This window comes from Medicago sativa, chromosome 5 (genome assembly GCF_051527215.1).
Source record: "Medicago sativa cultivar Bolivia chromosome 5, Bolivia_mono, whole genome shotgun sequence".
In the NCBI taxonomy this organism is placed as follows: domain Eukaryota; kingdom Viridiplantae; phylum Streptophyta; class Magnoliopsida; order Fabales; family Fabaceae; genus Medicago; species Medicago sativa.
Window position 1 is genome coordinate 42,967,058 of NC_140753.1, and position 20,827 is coordinate 42,987,884.

At 40.2% G+C, this 20,827-nt stretch overlaps 1 non-coding gene across 1 annotated transcript; it reads right to left on the reverse strand.

The window, feature by feature from the left end:
• Nucleotides 1–18,472: 18,472 nt before the first annotated feature.
• Nucleotides 18,473–18,579, reverse strand: LOC146922263 (small nucleolar RNA R71). Its single transcript, XR_015012923.1, has one exon. It is a non-coding gene; the product is annotated as a small nucleolar RNA R71 (small nucleolar RNA).
• Nucleotides 18,580–20,827: the final 2,248 nt, after the last annotated feature.

The following is a 20,827-nucleotide window of genomic DNA, read 5'->3' on the forward strand; positions in this document are numbered from 1 at the left end:
ATTGGTACACTGGTTTGAGCAAAGACAATATCCATACTTTCGAGGATCTTGCTGCTGCTTTTGAAAGTCATTATGAGTTCAACACCCGTCTGAAGCCAAATAGGGACTCTCTTAAGTCCTTGTCTCAGAAATCAGATAAAACCTTCCGTGAATATGCTCAGAGGTGGAGAGGGGCAGCTGCTCGGGTTTCTCCTCGACTCGATGAGGAAGAATTAACACAGACGTTCCTGAAGACTCTGAAGAAGGAATACAAGGAAAGAATGATAGTCTCTGCTACAAACAACTTCTCCGACATGGTTACCATTGGAACTCGTCTAGAAGAGGCCGTCAGAGAAGGTATCATTGTTCTTGAGAAGGGTGAATCTTCAGCCAGTGCACCAAAGAAGTATGGTAATGGCCACCATAAGAGGAAAGAATCAGAAGTAGGGATGGTATCCGGCAACCCATCTACAGCTGCTACTCAATTGCCTTTGCCCTACCAATACATGCAGTACTCTCAACATCATTTCTTCCCGCCATTCTATCAGCAATATCCTCTGCCATCGGGTCAACCACCAGTGCCCGTTAATGCCATTGCTCAACAAGTACAACAACAGCCACCTGCTCAACAGCAACAGCAGCAACAACAGGGTCCACGGCCCAATACTTATTTTCCACCAATACCTATGCGGTATGCTGAGCTGCTCCCAACTTTACTTGCTAAGGGACACTGCGTCACCAGACCAGGCAAGCCTCCGCCTAATCCATTGCCTCCTAGGTTTCGACAGGATCTCACAGGTGAATTCCATCAGGGCGCTCAAGGCCACGATGTTGAAGGTTGCTATGCTCTGAAATATATTGTGAAAGACCTGATAGAAAAAGGACGGTTGACTTTTGAAAATAGTGTTCCTCATGTTCATGACAATCCAATTCCAAACCATGCTGCTGTTAACATGATCGAGGCTTTCGAAAGAATCCCCGTTCCTCAAAAGGATCCCATGTTGGATGTCCGCAATGTTGTTACTCCCTTGGTACCGCTACATGTCAAGCTTTGTCAGGCTTCTTTGTTCAATCACGATCATGCTTCTTGTTCAGAATGTCTTCAAAACCCTATGGGTTGTTGTGTGGTACAGGATGATATACAAAACCTGATGAATGACAAACACTTGATTGTCAGTGATGTATGTGTGATCGTGCCAGTGTTTCATGATTCTCCTGCCGGAAGTGCATCCCAGACAAGGAATGTTGAGCCCTTAGTGATCAGGTTACCTGGTCCAGTATCTTACGCCTCTACAAAGGCAATCCCTTACAAGTACAATGCAACCATGATTGAGAACGGAGTGGAAGTGCCTCTGGTATCCCCGGCTACGGTTGATAATGTTGCGGGAGAAATTACAGCTCTAAGAAGCGGAAAAGTCCGTCCACCCTTGTTTCAAAAGAAGGTGGTTACACTTGTTGCTACAATAACTCCACCAGTTGCTCCTCCTGTTGACAAGATCCCCGGCCCAACAGGCCAATCTATTGATGAGTCTAATTTAGACGAAATTCTGTGGCTTATCAAAAAGAGCGACTATAAAATTGTTGACCAGCTGCTGCAAACTCCGTCAAAGATATCCATCTTGTCTCTGCTCTTGAGCTCTGAAGCTCACAGGAAAGTGTTGATGAAAGTACTGGAACAGGCCTATGTTGATCATGAAGTCTTTGTGGGTCAGTTTGATGGAATAGTGGGTAATATCACTGCTTGCAATAACTTGGGGTTTGGTGACGATGAACTCCCCGAAGCAGGGAAACACCACAACTTGGCTCTGCATATCTCGGTACACTGCAAGTCTGACATGATATCCAATGTGTTGGTGGACACTAGATCATCCTTGAATGTAATGCCTGAATCTACACTAAGACAGTTGAGTCATCATGGAATCTCTCTGAGGGGAAGCAGCTATTTGGTTCACGCTTTCGACGGATCTCGCAAAGATGTTCTTGGGGAAGTAGACTTGCCAATTACCATTGGTCCCGAGACATTTCAGATCACTTTCCAGGTTATGGACATCAATGCTTCTTACAGTTGTCTCCTCGGAAGACCATGGATTCACGACGCTGGGGCAGTAACTTCTACTTTACATCAAAAGCTCAAGTTTGTGAAGAACGGTAAGATTGTCACTATGCATGGTGAAGAAGCATATCTAGTTAGCCAAGTATCATCTTTCTCTTGTGTTGAAGGGACGTCATTTCAAGGCTTGACTGTTGAAGGTGCAGAACCCCGAAGAGCTAGTACTGCTATGGCTCCATTGAAAGACACCCAGAAGGCTGTTCAAGAAGGGCAAGCTGCTGGCTGGGGCAAAGTGATTCAGATTCTGGAAAACAAGCGTAAAGAGGGCCTTGGATTCTCCCCGACCTCCGGTGTTTCAACAAGAACTTTCTACAGTGCTGGGTTTGTCAATGCTATTGCTGAAGATGCTGCGGAGAGTAGTTATGTGCTTACATTTGTTGTACCAGGAGGCACTGTGAGAAATTGGGAGGCCATTGATGTTCCTTTAGTCATGCATGCTTCCATGTAATGTGTCTTGTTGCTCATGTTTTTCTTTGTTTTCGAAATAACAATCCTTTCGCTCTGCCCAAGGCGAAAGTGATATCATTGTAAGGGCATGTTTGTTTCGGCATTGCCGTTATCAATAAAAAAATTTGTCGTCTTTCTCACGACTCTTTGTTTTTTACTTTTTTAGTGCCTTTTTCTTGGAAATAATGGTAATGCCAGAAAAAACCAAAACATTTGTTATTTTCTTATTAATTTCAAAAATCTGCATAAAAAACATTTTTTCTAAGATCATCCCAATCATATTATACAGATTGAACCACAATAAACCCGTTGAACACAGTGACCCTATGGTTCCTCCAAATTTTGAATTCCCTGTATATGAAGCTGAAGATGAGGAGGATGATGAAGAGATACCGTATGAGATCACTCGATTGCTCGAACAAGAAAGAAGAGCCATTCAGCCTCACTAGGAAGAAATTGAGCCTATCAACCTGGGTACTGAAGAGAACAAGCGAGAGATCAAGATCGGTGCAGCACTTGAGCCAGAAGTGAAAAGGAAGATTACTCAGCTTCTCCATGATTATCCAGATGTCTTTGCATGGTCCTATGAAGATATCCCGGGTCTAGATCCCAAGATTGTGTAACATCGGATACCGACAAGACCTAAATGTCCTCCTGTCAAACAGAAATTGAGAAGGTCTCGTCCAGACATGGCTCTTAAGATCAAGGTTGAAGTGCAGAAGCAAATTGATGCGGGTTTCCTCATGACAACTGAATATCCTGAGTGGATTGCCAACATCGTACCAGTACCAAAGAAAGATGGGAAAGTTCGAATGTGTGTTGATTACAGAGATCTGAATAAAGCTAGTCCAAAAGATAACTTCCCATTGCCTCATATTGATGTGCTTGTTGACAGTACTGCTCAATCCAAAGTGTTCTCCTTCATGGATGGTTTCTCTGGCTATAACCAGATACGAATGTCTCCTGAAGATAGAGAAAAGACGTCCTTCATCACTCCGTGGGGGACGTTCTGTTATAAAGTGATGTCGTTCGGCTTGATAAATGCTGGTGCAACCTATCAAAGGGGTATGACAACTCTATTTCAAGATATGATTCACAAAGAGATTGAAGTGTATATTGATGATATGATTGTGAAGTCAAGTGATGAAGAGCAGCATGTTGTGTATTTGAAAAAGATGTTTGAAAGACTGAGAAAGTACAAGCTGCGGTTGAATCCTAACAAGTGTACATTCGGTGTAAGATCTGGAAAATTGCTAGGCTTCATTGTCAGCCAAAGAGGCATTGAAGTTGACCCTGATAAAGTCCGAGCCATCAGAGAGATGCCAGCCCCTCAAACTGAAAAGCAAGTCAGAGGTTTCCTCGGGCGTCTGAATTATATATCAAGATTTATATCTCACATGACTACTACTTGTGGACCAATTTTCAAATTGCTCAGAAAGAATCAGCCTGTTGTATGGAATGATGAATGCCAGGAAGCTTTTGATAGCATTAAAGAATACCTGTTAGAGCCACCTATCCTTGTCCCGCCAGTGGAAGGAAGGCCTTTGATTATGTATCTATCAGTGTTAGATGATTCAGTGGGTTGTGTTCTCGGTCAACAAGATGAGACCGGAAAGAAAGAACATGCTATCTACTATCTGAGCAAGAAGTTCACCGACTGTGAGACTCGGTATACAATGCTTGAAAAGACTTGTTGTGCTTTAGGTTGGGCTGCCAAACGCCTGCGTCATTATATGGTGAATCATACAACTTGGTTGATATCCCGAATGGATCCAATTAAGTATATCTTTGAAAAGCCTGCTGTTACTGGAAAGATCGCACGTTGGCAAATGTTGTTGTCTGAATATGATATTGTGTACAAAGCTCAGAAAGCAATCAAAGGAAGTGTCCTTGCTGAGCATCTTGCTTGTCAGCCTCTTGATGATTACCAGCCAATTAAGTTTGATTTCCCTGATGAAGAGAATATGTATTTGAAAGCGAAAGACTGTGAAGAACCACTGATCAATGAAGGACCAGATCCCAATAGCAAGTGGGGATTGGTGTTTGATGGTGCTGTCAATGCTTATGGTAAAGGAATTGGGGCCATTATTGTAACTCCGCAGGGGCACCACATTCCTTTCACTGCACGGATAACCTTTGAATGCACGAACAACATAGCTGAATATAAAGCATGCATCTTGGGCATTGAAGAAGCCATTGATCTGAGAATTAAGCACCTTGACATCTATGGAGATTCTGCGCTTGTTATTAATCAGATAAAGGGTGAATGGGAGACTCATCATGAGAGGCTGATCCCTTACCGTGACTATGCAAGACGTCTGTTGACATACTTTACTAAGGTTGAGCTGCACTACATCCCTCGGGATGAGAACCAGATGGGTGATGCTCTTGCTACTTTATCTTCCATGTTTCGTGTCAATCACTGGAATGATGTGCCCGTGATCAAAGTGCAGCGTCTTGATAGACCCGCTCATGTGTTTACTATTGAAAATATGCCAGATCAAGCTGGTAAAAATGTGAATGATAAAAAGCCTTGGTATCATAACATCAAACAATTCTTGCAAAGTCATGAATATCCACCTGGTGCTTCCAACAGGGATAAAAAGACATTGAGACGATGGGCTAGCAAATTCCTTCTGGACGGAGAAATCCTATACAAGAGGAACTATGACATGGTCCTATTGAGGTGTGTCGATAAACAAGAAGCTGAGAAATTGATGCATGATGTACATGACGGTACCTTTGGGACCCATGCTTCGGGTCACACCATGTCAAGAAAGCTGTTAAGAGCCGGTTATTACTGGATAACTATGGAGCGTGACTGCCACAAACATGCTAAGAGATGCCACAAATGTCAAATTTATAATGACAAGATTCATGTGCCTCCACATGCCCTCAATGTTATCTCTTCCCCATGGCCTTTCTCTATGTGGGGCATTGACATGATTGGAAGAATTGAACCAAAAGCTTCTAACGGACATCGTTTCATTCTAGTAGCAATTGACTACTTCACCAAGTGGGTTGAATCTGCTTCCTATGCAAATGTGACCAAGCAAGTGGTTGTCAAGTTTATCAAGAATAACATCATCTGTCGATATGGGGTTCCCAACAAGATCATCACTGACAATGGTTCCAATCTGAACAATAGCATGATGCAAGCTTTATGTGAAGAATTCAAGATTGAACATCACAACTCTTCTCCCTATAGACCTCAGATGAATGGTGCAGTTGAGGCCGCTAACAAGAACATCAAGAAGATTGTTCAGAAGATGGTCACTACTTACAAAGATTGGCATGAGATGCTACCTTTTGCCTTGCATGGTTACCGTACTATAGTGCGCAGTTCAACCAGAGCAACACCTTTTTCCTTAGTATACGGTATGGAAGCAGTTCTCCCTCTGGAAGTGGAGATTCCATCTCTTCGAGTGATCATGGAAGCAAAATAAACTGAGGCTGAATGGTGTCAAAGTCGGTATGATCACTTGAATTTGATTGAAAAAAAACGTATGAATGCTATGGCTCATGGACAGTTGTATCAAGTGCGAATGAAGAATGCTTTTGACAAGAAAGTCCGACCTCGAGAATTCAAGGAAGGCGAACTTGTATTGAAAAGAAGGATAAGTCAGCAACCCGACCCAAGGGGCAAGTGGACACCTAACTATGAAGGTCCTTATGTTGTCAAGAAGGCTTTCTCTGGTGGTGCCTTGATTCTTACACACATGGATGGTGTTGAACTCCCAAATCCTGTTAATGCCAATATAGTCAAGAAATACTTTGTCTAAAAAGAAAAGAACAGCGTGGTAGGTCAAAAACCCGAAAGGGCGGCCTAGGCAAAAATGCGCTTCCCAGTGGGTCGAAAACCCGAAAGGGCGATCCAGGCAAAAGTTAGGGACAAAAAAAATGGATATGAAAAAGCTCGCTGAGATTGTACGCAACTCAGGCAAGAATGAGCGCCTCGATGAGCCGAAAACCCGAAAGGGCGGTTCATGCAAAAATGAGGTTGATAATAAAAGACAAGTAACTATATCTGGCAAATCACCATCACCCCTTGGGGCATCTGCAACTGTCAATGATTTTCTTCATCAGAAGCTTCTGTACTTGTGAATTCAAAATTTCTATGAAATGTAGCGGTCATCGTGTTCAATGTATCACCAACCAATAAAATTACCATCTTCCAAGCTTTGTAAATCCGTGAAGTCATGCCTTTGGCTGACCCTCACTCTTCTACATCAATTTGAGCCTGTGTTATTTGTTTGAAACTCTATTTTTCTTTCTACTTTCAATGCTATGTACAAAATATTTTCTTTCTATTTGATAATATCAATGTATGAAACAAACATTTTTGAAAATTGAAATATCTTTTCCTGTCTATTTCGAAAACGAATCTGAGCAATAGGGTACATTTCAATGAAACATGCATGAATAAATGAATGTCAATGTCTATTTCAATACATGTTACAAGCAAGTTACTCCCCAGGATGATCTGTGGTCAATGGCAAGAATGAAAAACAGAATGAAAATGAAAAATTGAAAAAAATGCAAATGAAAAGCTCGCTAAGTTGAAAACCCGAAAGGACGGCTTAGGCAAAAATGAGCACCCCGCTGATTGACAACCTGTGAAGGCAATTCAGGCAAAAATGGGGCAATGAAAATAATTTTACTCCCCGGTGAATCAAAAACCCGAAAGGGCGGTTCAGGCAAAAGTGGGATTGAAAAATGGAAGAATGAAAGAATGAAATATTGAAAAGCATTGACCACAGATGCGAACATCCAATGTTTTCTCAGCACTGACACGCCTAGCAACGGCGACCTGTATCCAAGAATCTTCCAAGGCTACTTTCTCTACAAGCTTTATTGCCCTCGGCCATGGTTTTGATACGTCTTTCAACGACGGTCTCTCCAAAGAGGATTTCTATGTGAATATGTTGCAGCACGAACCACTACGTGCCCAATCTTCCAATGTTTTGTCTATCTCTGTGAAATTTTCTTGTGAAGTTATAAAACAATCATGCATTTAAAGCATTCATACATGCATAATCATGCATTTTATGTGCTCATACATTCAATAATCTTGTTATACTATACATACATGTCGCATTTCAAATTTCAACTTTCAATCCAACTCAGCTTCCACTTTCACTTCAGTTCAATCTCCACTTTCAATTTAATTCAACATTCAATTTCCAAACCAACTCAATCTTCACTTTCAAAATTCAACTCACTTCCAATTTCAATCTTCAATCTCAATTTCAATTCAATCCAAATTTCAACTACCAAACTCAATTTCAATCTCCAATTTCAATCCAATCACAATTTCAATTTCAACTGTCAAATTCAATCCGATCTCAACTTTCAATCCAATCTCAATGTCAATTTAACTCAATTTCAATTTCCAATTCAACTTCAATCTCTAACTCAATTCAATTCCAACTTCCAATTCAACTCAATTTCAATTTCCAATTCAATTCAATTTCAAACTCTCAATTCAATGTCTATGTCTGTGTCTCTGATCAATCTCAACTTTCAATCTCTCTTTCAATCTCAAACTTTCAATTCAATGTCTATGTCAATGTTAATCCACTCTCAGTTTGCTTCTGGGCCAACAAAATGGTCATGTCAGTCTCCAAATCAAATCAATATCAACTTACTCTCAATTTGTATCTTTCTAAATCCAACTTCCAATTTGTATCTTGTTATCGGTCAAGTGACTAGTTCGATCTAAAGAACAACTTGTACCTACTTATATACCTATACTTCCGGACAAACGACAAGTTCGATCCAAAGAACAGTTTGTACCCAGCTTATGCTTTGTTCTCAGTCAAACGACAAGTTCGATCCAAAGAACAGTTTGTATCTACCCTTTTGTCTATGTCTCCAGCCAAACGGCCAGTTCGATTCAAAGAATAGTTTGTACCTGTCTATTTGTTTGTATCTTCAATCAAGTGTCAAGTTCGATCCAAAGAACAACTTGTATCTGCCTATATGTCTATGTTTCCGGTCAAGTGCCAAGTTCGATCCCAAGAACAGCTTGCACCTATCTCTTGTTTTGTATTCTTTGGTCAAGTGGCTACTTCGATCCAAAGAACATCTTGTACCCTATTTTCTATTCCTTGGTTTGTCTACCCTGTCAATGTCCACCTGGATCCCCAGTGACATGACATGCCCCATAGACTCCAGTCATTTGTCTTGCATTCATAATCAAAATATTGCATGACATTCATGATTTTGAAAATCTAAGAACGTATTTTTATGTCCAAAAACAGTGCAAATGTTAATATTTAAGTATCTTCGTCCCGTCAAATCAAAGACTTCGTCTCTTGACTCTCCGGACAAAGAAACTTAAATAGGGGCAGCTGTTATACCCTAATTTTGGACCTAAAAATACTAACTCAATTCTTCTTTTCTTGTATTTCAAGTCATTTGATATGTCTCTGATCAATTACATCTTTCTTTGCATTTTATTTCAATATTATTTGTAAAATTCACATAGAAGGCTATTTTAGTCATTTCCTATGTTAAAATTTCTTTCAGTCTTTTAAAAATTTGTTTGAGTCCTTTCAAATAGTTTGAATAAGTCTTCATTTCAATTCTATGTCAAAACCCATTTCAAAAATTGCATTTGAAGTCATTTTGAGTCAGTTTAGCCCCTAGGGGCATTTAAGTCTTTTCAAGTGTTAAAGCTCTGTCTAATCTCTTAAAATTGTCTCAGAGTCTTTTAATTTTGCTTGTATAAGTTCTTGCTTTAATTCCCTGTTAAAAATCCATTTCAAAATTTGCATCTGAGTCATTTTTAGTCGTTTTAGCCCCAGGGGCATTTTGGTCATTTCACACGAAATTTTCGGCAGAGAGAGGTTACTTTAAAGTACCTCATTTAGGTAATTGGTTCATTTTAATCCGTTTTGTCAATTTTAATCGTTTCACTTTACGTTATTTTCCATTTTTTGCCAATTTTAATTCAATTTTATTTTAATTTCATTTTAGTCCTAAAAATTCTAAAATTGCATTCAAGTCCTTGTCCTAGTTTCAAATTTTATTTTCTAAGTCCTTTTTATTTCGAAATTTCATGTTTTTTTTGCAGAGTAATTTTTTTTAATTTTCAGGTTGGTCCTTTTAGTCTTAGAATTTGCAGATTGGCCCTTTTGTCCAAGTTATTGTCCAAGTCAGCAAGTCCAAACACGTGGCAGTCATATATTGGTCCAGAGGTCCACATGTCAGCCTATATAAGGCTGTGTCATCAATGCAATAGTACAGAGGCCCATTCACTTTCTGCCAACTCACAAACACATTTCATTTTTCTCTCTCCCCATCAAACAGATCAAAAAGCCAAAATCTGAAGAACACGATGAAAAGCTTCATCATCTTCAAACCCTAACTGAATTTCCAGAAACATAATCCACCACAAAACCATCCAAATCCAATCAATTCACGCCAAATTCAATATCACAGAACCATCACAATCATCAAAACTGGTTCAATTTCACAAGAAAACAAGGAATCCACAAGAAATCACGTAAACCCTAATTTCCAGAATTAAGAAGCAGCAATCAATTGCGATGAATTGGAGTGTGGATTCTCAGAGATTCAACTGAATCATCATCATCGAATACCAGCCACTGCAATTCAAGCACGGATTGTGCGATCACAGTGACGAAGAGAAGAAGAAAGATCGAAAAGGTTCGAATCAGAGAAGAAGAGGGAGCGAAGTGAACCTTGAACCGGTGAAAAGAAACACGAAGAACATCAAGCTCTTCTCAGATTTAAAAGCTTTCTCTGGATCTTTCGTTCACATCTCCGAAACTTCAAAGAGGTAAAATTCTCAAAACTCACTGTTACTTTCCTAGTTTTCAACCAATATGTGTAATGTTCATCATCAAACCAGTATAGATCGAACAAGATCCGAAGAAAGCTTTTAAAAAAAAACATCAAAACCGTAGGTTTCTTTTCTAGATCTACACCGATCCAAGAATCTTTTTAGAAAACTAGTTTCAGAATCACGTAGAGGAGAGAAAGAGCGTTAAGATGATGTGATTAGGTTTAGAAATGGAGTGGTTTGGAGCTCCGACGCGGCGGCGCCACCGTTGGCCACCACGTCGGAGAAAAGGTGAGGACGGTCAGAGAAGAGGAGTCTGTTGCAGACTCTCTCTCTCTAGCTTCCATTAGAGAGAGAAGTAGGGTTGAAAAATGAACCAAAACCGGTTCAAGGCCTTATATAGGCCAATGAACCGGTTTAACCCATGGTTTAACCCGCCTCCAAACCCTAACCCGTTGGATTCTTGCTGTTGGGCCCAAATTTCATACGTTTGCTTTGCACACCCCTCTCCCTTGTGAGTTTGTAATATATTTTTGATATTTTCACCCCTGCCTGTCCAAAAAATTTCGTAAAAATCCTAAAAAAATTTCTATGTGTTCTAGATCATTTTCTTGACATTTTTGTGATGTGGTTGTGTGTTGAGTCTTGATTAAAAAATAGGTAGTATTTTCTTGTTAATTGTTTACTATGTTTGTTAAATTTGTGAAAGTTCTATGTGCTCTTGTGTCCAAAAATCCTTTAAAAAATTTCTAAGTATTTTCATACACATTTCTTGGTAGTTTTATGGTATTTTTGTAATGATTCTAGCCTATTGAAAATTGATAACAATATATGTGGAGTTTTCTTGTGATTTTATGTTACTTTTTGTTAATTTCTTGTGAAATTCTTGCATGTTCTTGATCCTAAAATCTTGCTACGGTATATTGACCCTTGGTATGAGAATTTACAATGTGTATGCCTCTGATTTGGTGTTATTCTTTACTGTTTTGGAGTTTGATTTGTTAGTTTCGTGTTTTACAAGTTATGTGAATATTTCTATGCAAAAATAAAGTGTAAAATGTGCCTAAAAGTGTGTCATAACTCTTGGTTTGAATATGTGCCTATAATTACCACATTGTGGCTGCAATAAAGTCTCTTGAAAAGTGCTATGATGAGAGAATTATAGGTCATGTGCATATTGAGAAGTTATGGTAAACTTTTAGTATATTTTAACACTTTATTCTTGTTGATTTTACCACTTTTGTTTAACACTTTCTTGCCTTATCTCTTTATCCTATTGCATCTTGTGATACTAACCCTTTCATTTCATATTTCATACATTCCATAAGCATTTCAATCTCCATCTCACATTCTTGGTTTTTATCTTCCTACACTTTAAAATTCATGCAAAGCTTAGAATGTAAAGACTTAGGAATTTTGTAATATTTTACTTTATGCTTTTAAATTCTTGCAAGACCATAGAATGTAAACTAGGGCATGATGTAAAGGACAATGGACTCTAATAATGTACACCGACACAAGCACCGACACATGCACACACATCACATAGATACCTTTACATATATGCTTAGGTTATGCATGTCTAGATGTATGTTTAGGATTGTATGTTTAGATGAATGCTTAGGCTTTACACTTAGAAAAATCATTTTTCCAAAAAATATGAACAACATCACTCAAATATTTTTCTTAATAAACCTTGGGATCAAAATCCCATTGATTTTCCTTTCATTTTCTTAATCAAAATTTTAATGAATTTTAATCATACTTAGACCTTTTTTTTTGCAAAATCACTAATCAAACCTCACCTTTTCTTAAAGTCTCATGCCTTTAAGGCCTCTCAATCTCCATTCTTCAAAACTCCAATTTTCAAACTTAAAATCTACCAACAAAAACGAAAACATTTTTTGGAAGAGAACTACGGTGGATTTGATCCCTTAAAAGGGTACGTAGGCAAGGAATCAAAATTCCTTCAATTCAAATAAAATAAAAAGTCAAACACCTTCTTATCCCTCCAATTCTTCACTTAGAATACCTTTAGGCTTAATATCACTTTCAACATAGCATTTAAAAATAAAGCGCGCGCGTAGAAATTAAAGACGGTTCCTATAGGATACTATAGTCGTTATGGGTGCCTAACACCTTCCCGTAGCGAAAACAACTCCCGAACCTCGATTCTCAAGGGTTTTGCTTACTTTTTCCCTTCCCAAGAAAAAATAAGATATCACCGGTTAAAAAGGTTCAAACGTAATCAATGTTTGACACCCGAAAACCAAGATAAAACAGTGGGTGCCTAACACCTTCCCAAGACGAAAACAACTCCCGGACCTCGATTCTCAAGGGTTTTTCTTATTTTTCCCTTCCCAAGAAAAAATGAGATATCAAAGGTTAAAAAGGTTCAAACTTAATCAATGTTTGACACCCGAAAAACCAAGATAAAACAGCTGGCGACTTGACTGGGGACTTCGAGGGTTACGCCTAGTCTTTATTTTCACGCTTGCGCTTTTGTTTTTACTTGATTCTTTTATTTGCTTTCTTATGTGAATAAATGTTTAAATTCTTGCAAACGTGTGGAGGTGAGAATATTAAAGCCCTACACCCGGGCTGAGTGAACTTAGGATTTAGAGGGGATATAATCGACAATTCATTCTGAGGGTTGCCTCGTGTATTGGATTATGCGATCAATCCCACATAGCTGAGGCATTTTGGGGGTGATGTTGTCGGCGCGTGTTGTCGCGTTTAGGCACTTTGCTTCCAATTGTTCTATGACGCTATGGACCGTAGATAACCGAACCCACCTATGGCCATTTTCTAGGATGTAGTGCGGAGGCTAAACCGAGTGTTTGTCTCAAGTTTTAGTCGTCACGCGATACTACACTCAAGTTAGACCTTCTTACGGATAACCATGGACCGAGTGTTTGTCTTGTGGCACCATGATATACGTAGGAGAGGTTGCGACTTGGGAACCTTTTGTAGAACCCGGTTACTATTATCCAAAGCCTTAGTATCACCGGACACCGTGTCCACCCATGACTCCTTGACTTTAAACTTTAACCCACCATGTTCTCTCCGTACTTGAATGTGATCATGCATACATGCATACATGTATACATGCATAAATCTTTTTCCATGCATTTATCGAAAGGCTTATACAAATTGAATTTGTAAACATTGTAGGAATGGGGAAGACTAAGTCCTACAAGTTCAAGGAAGTGGATTTGGCTAGTTTGAGAGATTTGGCACTCAAGGTCAAGGATCCGACCAGTTTCCGACGTCGTTACGGGGACTTACTTACTCTTCTCCGGACTAATGTGGATGAGAAGCTTGTACACACTCTAGTGCAGTTTTATGATCAGGATTATCGGTGCTTCACTTTTCCTGACTTTCTGTTGGTGCCCACACTCGAGGCTTATTCTTGCTTAATGGATCTATCTATTGCCAAGAGGACACCTTTCACAGGTCTTGAGCATCCCCCTACTCCTTTGGCTATTGCCCGTGATCTCTATCTCAAGACCTCCGATGTCTCCAAGAATCTTGTCACTAAGGCTCACATCCGAGGATTCACTTCGAAGTATCTACTTGAGAAGGCCAATCTCAAAACCACTTGTCAGGATACTCTTGAGGCTATTCTTGCACTACTCATCTATGGGCTTATCCTCTTTCCAAATCTTGATGACTTCGTGGATATGAATGCTATTATGATCTTCCGCTCCAAGAATCCGGTTCCTACTTTGCTGGCTGACACATACTATGCTATTCACGATCGATCCGGCAAGGGTCGTGGATACGTTATATGTTGTGTACCTCTCCTCTACAGGTGGTTTATTTCACACCTTCCGAAGTCTTTCCATGATAATCCAGAGAATTGGACTATTTCACAGCGGATTATGGCTCTCACCCATAACGAAGTGGTTTGGCTCACTCCCGCTGCTAGAGTCAAAGAAATTATCTTCGGTGGTGGAAAGTTTCTTAATGTACCTCTTCTTGGTACCCGGGGTGGAATCAACTATAACCCAGAACTCACCTTGCGACAATTTGGTTTCCCGATGAAAGAGAAACCCATCTATCTTGCTACATCCCCTTATTTCTTCCATTACTCTAATGCTCCTACAGGAATAAGAGAAGATTTCATAGAGGCTTGGTCCAAGATTCGGAAGAAATATGTGAAGCATATGGGTGTGAGATCCGGTATTGCTCATGAAGCCTATACTCAATGGGTAATAAACCAGGCCGAGAAGATTGGCATGCCTTACCCCGCCGTGAGATATGTGTCCGCATTTATTCCAACCATGCCTTTACCTCTACCTCTGCCTACTCAGGAGATGTATCAGGAGCATCTAGCTATGGAGAGCCGAGAGAAGTATCAATGGAAGGCTAGATACTATTAGGCTGAGAATCTGATCATGACTTTGGATGGAAAAGATAAGCAGAAGACTCGTGAGGTTTCAATGTTGAAGAGGGAGTTGGCTAAGGCTAGAAAGGAAATTGAAGAAAAGGATGAGTTGCTTATGAGGGATTCCAAGAGGGCTAGGGGGCCCGTAACTTCTATGCCCGATATTGCAGCTACGAGTCTGAGTCTGAGTCTGAGGATGATCCTTCCACTTCCTATGCTTGAGGATTTCTGTTTCCTGTTGTTGTTTCCAGTTGTTTTACATTTAAAAGTCTATCCCTTGGCTTAGCATTTCAAAGGGAATTATCTTGTAAGACCCTGTGATGTTTGCGTGTTTCGTCTGGTTATAATGTTTCAGCTGTTTAGTAATGTTTACGAATTTCTAATTTGTCTAAAACCCTTCGATAACACAAAAAGAGTCTTTTTTGCATATGCATTTACACATTTCATGCATCATATGCATTCATTGGTCACAAAAAACTTCCCTTGAGCTCATTACCTCCTGGTTCTTCTACCGCAGTCCGAAAGGTGGCTCGTGCTCGTAAGGTTTACCAACCAACCAGAGTTCATCAAACAAGATTATATAGAAGGAGACACATGGCTAATTTCGAAGAAGAGAATGCTCAGCTCCGTGCCGAATTGGCTGCTATGAAAGAAGACTTGGCCAAGGCTCATGACGCTATGTCTACTCTGATGGCTGCACAAGAACAACCGGTCACGTCTGTTCCGGTTACTACTGAAATGATCCCATCCATCCCATTGTCCACAGTGGCTTCTGATGCTCGGTTTGTTATGCCCAACAGGCGCCCTTATGGACTCTCAGCTTTCTATACTCCTAATACTGCAGCCGGTATTTCTGGTATTGCCCATCAAGGACAGATTCCTGCAACAGCCTTTGCTCCTACAAATACCTCTATGCCTCAAATGACTACTGTCGTTACCGATCCTGTTGTACACACTGTGCAACAGGTAATCGATGTTGATACTCCGCGTGGACAGGACCCTATAATGGAGGCTATGAGAGAACAGTTAAGAGAGCTAGCTGGAGAGCTCCGCGAGGTCAAAGCTAGCCGTGGGAACGGTGTTTCTGCTAAGGCTCGTGATCTATGCTTGGTATCCCGATTTGAGGTTCCTAAGAAGTTCAAAGTGCCAGATTTTGACAAGTACAATGGATCTTCTTGTCCACATAGTCATGTCATTCGGTACGTCCGAAAGATGCCCAACTACGCAGATAATGATGCACTAATGATCCACTGCTTCCAGGACAGCCTGACAGAAGATGCGGCAGACTGGTACACTGGTTTGAGTAAAGACAATATCCATACTTTTGAGGAACTCGCCGCCGCTTTTGAAAATCATTATGAGTTTAACACCCGCTTGAAGCTGAATAGGGATTCTCTTAAGTCTTTGTCTCAGAAGTCAGACGAAACCTTCCGTGAATATGCTCAGAGATGGAGAGGGGCAGCCGCCCGTATTTCTCCTCGGCTTGATGAGGAAGAACTGACACAGACATTCCTGAAAACTTTGAAGAAGGAATATGTTGAAAGGATGATAGTCTCTGCACCAAATAATTTCTCCGACATGGTTACTATGGGAACTCGTCTAGAGGATGCTGTTAGAGAAGGCATCATTATTCTTGAAAAAGGTGAGTCCTCAGTTAGTGCGCCAAAGAAGTATGGTAACGGCCACAATAAGAAGAAGGAATCTGAAGTAGGGATGGTATCCGGTAACCAGTCCACAGCTGCTGTCGCTCCTATTAATGCTGCTTAGTTACCCCTACCCTACCAATATATGCAGTACTCTCAACATCCTTTCTTCCCACCATTCTACCAGCAATATCCTCTGCCACCGGGTCAACCACCAGTGCCCGTTAATGCCATTGCTCAGCAGGTACAACAGCAGCCTCCTGCTCAACAGCTGATGAGTCATAGATTAGTATATTTTAATGCTTTATTTAGTTTAGTTTTAAATAAGATTTGATTTTATTTTATTGAATTTTATTTCCTTTTAGAATATTTTACTTTAAATTGCTTTTTATTTTATTTTAGGAATGAATATATGGTGGAAGGTGTCTTGGAGCAAAAGAAAGAGGACTGGAGCAAATACAGTGCGAAAATACGAAGATACGGAACAAAAATATGTTCCCACCAAGTCAGAAGCTTGGCACGGCCAGTGCCAACATGTGGCACGGCCGTGCCACCTCCAGAAGCCCCTTTTGCTGCTTTTTCTTCGGGCCCAAGTTACCCTGTTGCAGCTTTACTGTTTTACCCTTTTAGTTGCTTAGTTTCTAAGTCGATTGTAAAGCTATAAATAGAGTAGCTCTCCGCCATAAACATTCACCTTTACTTTGAATATTTCAAGTCTTTATTTCAATAAAAGTTCTTTACTTATTTACTTTCTTCTTTGCAATTTACTTTTATCGCATTCTCTCTTCTTCCCCCATGTCTACGATGAACGTGAGTGAGTAGACTTCTTTGTCTTGGGATCGTTGGATAAGTCTAATGACGTAATCCGGATCAAGCCAAGCCTTAAACCCTAATTATTTGTTACCTTAATTCCTAATCTAAATTCATCGTTTTAACATGAATTAATTATTATCAAACTGTGGAAGCGAACGCGGAGGGTTTGATAATGGTTAATTCATCATCACAGATATCAATTCATAAAGCGAACGCGGAGCTTTGATATCCGATCAAGTGAATTTAGACAAGGTTTGCGAAACATGAGAATAGTCTAGCAAACCTTGGGACACATAAAGTTTCGATCTTCAAGGGTCCCAAAGGCAATCACCCATGAGAATAGGTGTGGTTGTTGGAGGGATACACTCACTGACTTCAAGAGGAGCTGTGATATGCTAAAGAGAAACTTGTCCTTAGTAATTAAGATTAACGTATAATTATAAGTTTAAGGCTTGCTTGTGAAAAGATTTGTTATTATGATGAACCAATGATCCCGAGGCTTTTTAATATTATTGTTATTTACTTCCAAAAACTGCACTCTCCAACTTCTTATTTCTTTCTCCTCTAATCATTTTCTAAAAGCTAATTAGATTGACCAACTCCCTAGCGGAACAATACTCTACTTACTACTATTACTTCGATAGGCCGTGCATTTGCGGTTTGGCCCTAACAAGTTTTTGGCGCCGTTGCCGGGGAGTTAACTAATTTAATTAACTTTTTCTTAGTGATTAGAACTCTCTCTCCTTCTTTCTCTTTTCTCTTTCTTTTTATTTTTAACTTTTTATTTTTCTATTATTGTTAACTTCTTGGGTTCTCAATTTTTTTTTATGCGAAAAACCAGAAATCGAGTTGTAATAATCAACGAGATCGAAAGGTATTTGCATAGACGAAAGAGAGACGCACGAAATAACACCGACATGGCCAATCACACTCTCAAAGAGTATGCAACGCCGTCTACGGCTGAGCCACAAGCTGTTATTGTGTACCCAACGGTTGAGGATGACAATTTTGAAATTAAGCCTGCCCTACTTAACTTGGTGCAGCAAAACCAATTCTCGGGATCCCCCACTGAGGATCCCAATCTTCACATCTCTGTTTTCCTACGAATCAGTGGAACCATGAAGGAGAACCAAGAAGCCGTAAGACTTCATCTCTTTCCCTTTTCCTTAAGGGATAGAGCTAGCGCTTGGTTCCATTCCCTCGAAGTCGGTTCCATTACTTCATGGGATCAGATGAGGCAAGCATTCCTTGCCCGTTTCTTTCCACCATCTAAAACCGCTAAACTTAGAGACCAAATCACGCGGTTCAACCAAAAAGATGGGGAATCTCTCTATGATGCATGGGAGCGTTTCAAAGAAATGCTAAGACTTTGTCCCCACCATGGCCTAGAGAAGTGGCTTATAGTCCACACTTTTTATCGTTCTACCATGAAACTTGTAGGATTTGTCGAGGACATACCTGTTAAGATAGAGGGGATATACATCTCCACTGATTTTTTAGTTGTTGACATTGAAGAGGACGATGACGTCCCTATAATCCTAGGTAGACCTTTTCTCGCAACTGCGGGAGCTCTCATTGATGTTAAACTTGGTAGGATAGTCTTTCAAGTGAGTGATAAAATGGTAGGATACGAGTTGGAAGGTGTTATGAAAGGTCCCACTCTGTACTCTTGTTGCATGCTTAAAAATCATGTTGTGAAAGAACGTTTTATAGCGTCATCTACACAATATGATATCTTTGATCCTTTCTAAGGACCCTTTCTAACCGTCAAGCTAATGACACTAAAAGAGCGCTTCGTGGGAGGCAACCCACGCATTTAATTGTTTTTGTTTTGTTTTTCTTTGTTTTAAGTTGTTTTGTAGGTAATTGTCCAAGCGTGATTCGAAAAAAAACAAGAAATTGAAAAATTTTGCAGTCCTCCTTGCCAGAAGGTTAGCACGGCCCGTGCTAAAGCTGGCACGGCCGTGCCATGATTTATGAGGAAAATGAAGCCCAAAGCCACAGAAAGTTGGCACGGCCCGTGCCAAGGGTGGCACGGCCGTGCCCGACCTCTACACCCCATATATACACAAATTTTTCTTCCTTCTTCCTCATTCACAAACCACAACCTTCTTTCATCTTCTAAACCTCTCTTTAAACCTTCATAACCTTCAAACCTTTAAACCTTCATATCTTCATCAAAACTTAACCAAATCACTCAATTCTTTCACCAATCAATCACAAACATCATTCCAAACACAAACCACCAATCAAAAACATCTTTCATCCATCCAAACCTATAATTCACCAAAACCCTAATCTTTCAAAACCTAACCCAAACACCACAAAACCTTAACCAATCTCCATATCTAAACCCACAAACCTTCTTTTTAACATCAAACCCAACCCTACACCTTCCAATCAATTCAAACAAGGGTCAAATGGCTTCACGAAGAAGAAGTGGAAAGGAACCAGCAAGCTCTTCCAGTCCTCCCCCAAAGAAGTAAGCACAAGTTAAGAATCATGGAATTCAGTTCAAAGATAACAAACAAAGGGACAGGTACAAAATTCTTACTTCTAAAACCTTACATCCCTCTAGATATCTTGATTCCTATAATTTGAATGTGCTAGGGCTTAAAGATGATGTTTTTAGGTTGATAGGTAGGCTAGGTTGGACTGATTTGCTAACACCTATGAGGGGTTATGAGAATTTCACTTATGAATTTTTAAGCTCACTTGTTTTTACCAAAGATAAGTTGAATTTTGATAACCCTAATCATAGAGTTGTTTTCCGGTTAATGAACATTGATTATAATATGTCTCTTCAGCACTTTTGTGAAGCCTTAGGTTTTGTCAATGAAGGGTATATTCATGATCATTGGGATGATAGTCTAAAACCGGATAACTATGACCCAGCTGCCTTTTGGAACCGCATCACCGGCGTTTCCAACTATGTTCCTAGAGCCAACAAAGCTAGCAACATCCACAACCCCGTACTTAGGTACCTCCAAAGGGTAATGGCTTGCACTATTTGGGGGTAGAACCGAGCTAGGAAATACTAGAACCGATGAGTTGTTCATGTTATGGGCAATGCTCCACAACCACCCCGTCAACACTGGCTTTTATTTGATTGATTACCTAGACTTTGTAGCTACTAGACCAGCCGGTAGGGGAGACATAGTGGTGGGTGGCATCATTACATACATAGCTAGGTGTATTGGTGTGAGTGAGGATGAGGGAATCAAACCAATTGAGGGAAACAATAAGCTTAACCGGGAAGCCCTCATTGCTATGAATTTCATTAAACATCATCCACCACTACATTACCAACTTAAGCTAAATTTGCCAATCATGTTTTTATTGCCTAACCCATCTCGGACTACCACCGAGGTGGAAGAAAATTGGTTGTATGTTGATGATGTGCAGGTTCTAGAACAACAAGATGATGAAGGAGACGGTGCTAACTTGCACCATGACATGGGAGAGGGTGCTAACTTGCACCAAGAGGGGCACCATGGCCATGAAGCCGGTGAACTTAATGAAAATCAAAGATGGACATGGATTCACAATGAAATCGAGAGGATGAGCACCGAGCAACAAAGGCAAGGTGTTGAGATCTCCGGCCTTCGCAATGAAGTTCAAAGGGGCAACCGTGT